A 3,022-nucleotide genomic window follows, 5' to 3' on the forward strand; every position below is an offset into this window, starting at 1 on the left:
AGAGCTCCAAGGAGATTATGTTGAAAAATAAAAAAAAAATTTACCCAAAAAAAATTGTTTTTATACTTCATTCTAAGGACTTATTGAACTACCCTCGTAGTACTCCAAACACTATGCCATATCGAAAAATAAATAAGTCGATGACACACTTTTTCCATTTCAAATAGAGTTCGCCAGATGTCAAAATGACGTATGTAAATAAACTGTCACATTCACATGACAAAAAATCGCGAGACACAAAGAACGCGAAAAGCTAGCTTAAATCTTTAAAATAAACTACATATTAAAATAAATATTAAAAATTACATAAATTAAAAAAAACATAAAACTTAAGTAATATTTAAGTCAATATTTCCAAAAATCAAGAACTATTAATTGCAGCTCTTAAAAATTATAAATATTTAAAATTGAAGTTTTTGAATAAAAAATTTTTGCAATTAGAAATTCTGTAACTTTGATGACTAAACTTCTAAATTTCTTCAATTTAGAGGATTTCGCATTCAAAACTTGACTTCCGGTCTTCAAAATAATTCAAATACTACTGCCAATAAGTACTATGGTTGTATTGACTATATGGTGTGACTATGGGTGTATTTATTTGTGCTTATTTTATGAGTATTTTGCTTCTTCACATGTATCAAATTTTGTTTGCTCATAGAGGGAGATTTTTCTCTAACAAAATCATGGATGCCTACAATATTTTTTAAGCTTACGTTTCTGTCTTATCGAAAATGTTATTTTTTAACTTTTACAGTATCAATAGTTTAATCTGTATTGACTTAGCATATTTATACTCTTTTAATATTTCAAGTTTAGAAATGAAACATTTTAATATTACTTATTTGATTTGTTTTTGATTAAATAAACTTAATTAAATAAAGTGCGATCTGCAATATTTTAAAATTTGGTTGTTTCCTAATATCACAAAAAAAACATGTTTTGGTGTCGTTTTATCATTGCATACAGATTTTTAAAGTTTCTGAGAAAATAATACTCTTCAAAAATTTTCAAAGGATATTGAGAAAGTTTTGCAGGAGAAATACATTTTCGTCCGATTTCTGAATTATGGGGTTTCTGTTGTTATGGAAGTTATTAGTCACTTTTTAGTAATTTTCTTCAAGATCAAGTCACTATAGTCACTTAATTAATCTGTATATGAAATCTATAGTAACATCCATGGTATTGAAATGCTACTTAATATCAGATTTCACAATCTTTTGCATATTTTCCTTTTTATCTCTTTCGTAAAGAATTCCACTTTTTCCCTTATTTTCAAGAAACTGTCTCTTTTTCTTCTTATTATTTTTGTTTTGTTTAAATAGGACCTGAATTAATAGAACATAATAAGAAAATCCAATTATTACAAGCTAGAACTTAATTTTGTTTTTGCTGAAAAGTCGTATTATATTTTTAGTTCATCTTTTTGAGTAAAAATGGTATTCAACTGTTTTGTTGAAAATAAAACCTTCGTTTTCGCCTAGATGACAAATTTATAAATATATTTTATATATAGTGGACAAAACACTGATTTTCCTCATTTGTTGTTTACAGGAAAATGTATAAAACAAATGAAAAATATAATTGTTTTGTCCACTATATATTAACTATATAACTGAATTTTTTTGTAAAAAATTCTACTGCCTTCTAAAAAATAATGTCTTTTTGGCTTGAAAATCGACATTTTTGTTTGATAATGCAACTATTTTTCTTAGCAGTTTAATATTTCTTATTGAAAATTTCTACCATTTAGTCGAACATTTAAACATTTAATAAAACATTGAACTGGATGTTAAAGATTCCTCTCTTTTGCTTAAAAGTTAAACTGTTAGCTTAAGGGAAACGCATTCGGTTAAAAAAAAACTATTTGGTTCTATTTGGTTCAAGCTATTTGGTTCTATGCAACTGTTAGGTTGAAAAAACAAATTTTCCTTAAAAATTTATCTATCTGTTTGAGAATTTATCTTTTTTGATTGAAAATAATTTCTTCGGCCTAAATTTAGATCTTCTGACTTGAAACTAATTTTTTTCCTCATTCGACTTTCTAGCTTAAGAGGTAAACATTGTTTTAAACTCTACCTCTTTTGGTAGAAAACACTTCTTCTTTGTAAAAAATTCTTGATTTAAAATTACTTTTGTTAAAAATTCATCTCTTTCTAGTAAAAATTCAATTTCTCTTGGTTAAAAGTTTAGTTTTTTGTTTGATAAATAATAAACCTAAATAAATTTTGTTGTTTGAAGATTCATGATTTGAGTTGAAAATTCATCTCTTTGATTGAAAATTGAACTATTGTGTTGAAAATTCTTTTCAGCTATACAGGTGCTGTTCTACTTAGTTTAGGGCCTTCTCGATTTGTAGATAAGTTTTACTTTCGTCTCTGGTTTTTATAGAGAGGTTCTGGGTTAGAGACAGATTCTGATATATTAGGTGTTAATCCTGTATTAGCATTAGAAAGAGTTTGGAAACATTGAGATGTAGATAAGGTTCATACAACTCGAGATGTTGTTTATGGATCTAGGCCTGGTAGTCTCATTTTCTTGGTTTCCAGGTGGAAGATTTAAATAATTAATATGTGTCTCTCGGGATCTCTTGAGATAATGTTCTTGAGGTGGTGAAGGATGACAAGGAGGAGCATCTAAAACTATGATCTGTATATATACAATTTTTCATCATTTTGTTTGCTTGACAGATAATCTCTATTAGCTTTATAAATTGATTAGTATACACTAAATCCCACACTGTCACTTTCTCATCCGATAAGGGATTGTGCGCGATGGAGAAACAGTTGAAAATTCCATAACTGATGAATTAGAAACTATAACTACATTTACATTTTTCAACGTAGGGAAACCTTCTCTAATTTCTTAAATAATACATTTGGCGCCAATTAATACTTTTAATACTTAATAATACAATTATCAATAATACAATATTAATAATTATTGAACAATTATTAATAATACAATAATACAATTTACTACAATTTTTCATCATTTTGTTCCTTTGACAGATAATCTGCTTCAT

Source organism: Belonocnema kinseyi, chromosome 2 (genome assembly GCF_010883055.1).
Source record: "Belonocnema kinseyi isolate 2016_QV_RU_SX_M_011 chromosome 2, B_treatae_v1, whole genome shotgun sequence".
NCBI lineage: Eukaryota > Metazoa > Arthropoda > Insecta > Hymenoptera > Cynipidae > Belonocnema > Belonocnema kinseyi.